Below are 1,063 nucleotides of genomic sequence, written 5' to 3' on the forward strand. Positions count from 1 at the left end.
CGCGCGCGCCCCGCCTCCCCACGCCCAGCCCCGCACCTCCCCACCTTGCGCGCCCAGCCAGGGCTAAGCTTTCCTTCCGGGGAAAGAGAAAAGGTCCCGGCTCGGCCGCCGCCTCTTAAAGGGGCAGCACCGCCCCTCCCCCATCCTTCCTGAGCCGGCTCCGCCCTCTCCCCCAAACACCTGTCGGGAGACCCCGAAAGCTGGGATTTCCCCTCCCCTCCGCTTGCTTCTCCAGAGAAGCGTCGCTTCCCGAGCAAGATGGAATGGACGGGCGGGGCCGGGGGTGGAATCTGTCCCGCTGCTTTGCTGCGGCTGCTGGAAAGGCCGTTCCGGGCGCGGCCACCTCTGTGGGTCCGGCTGGCGAGCCCTGGCGTTGGCGCATCTGGGAACCAATATCCACAAGCCACTGGCTGGAAGGCTCTGCTCTCCTCCGCCGCGCTGTGAGTCCCTGAGGGAAGGTTAGCGGTCTCTGAGCGTTCTTCCTGGTACCCAGCCCCTTCGCTTTCCTTGTCAACATTTTTATTTTTTACCCACTTGTTCCCACCCACTTTGACCCGGGCGGGGAATGGTCTCGCAAAATCAGACAGATATTTAGCAGTGGTAATAACCAAGCATCGCTAATTATAATTAGCAACGACAGCGTTTTCCCCGGCGGGCTACGCCTTCTGACATCTACTGTATCATGAATATCCAGTCGATGTGGAAAGAAGTCCCTTCTTTTTAGAGTGCCTCCGTAACCAGGGAGCTAAGCCCAGATTGTACCCATGTCTGATCCACCCTTGCCTTCAGGGCCCAGCCCAGCAGAATCCCAAAGGTCCCTTCCTCCCACCCCGGCTCTAACTTGAGTGTTTGGAGACTGGGCAGGGACTTCAGCCCCGACAGGTATGTCGTGGGTGGCACCAGGTTCAGTTAGGCAGGCGGAGTCCAAAGATCTGGTTATCCGCGTAAGAATCTGACTAAATGGGAACTTGAAGAGATCACTGTTTTCTTGAGTCTAACTCAGATTTCTTTTGTTGCAGCACGAAGACACACTTCCCCTGAGCTTTCTTTTTTCTAGGCTTTA

Source organism: Moschus berezovskii, chromosome 20 (assembly GCF_049115385.1).
Source record: "Moschus berezovskii isolate FMDL1 chromosome 20, NW_MosBer_1.0, whole genome shotgun sequence".
In the NCBI taxonomy this organism is placed as follows: domain Eukaryota; kingdom Metazoa; phylum Chordata; class Mammalia; order Artiodactyla; family Moschidae; genus Moschus; species Moschus berezovskii.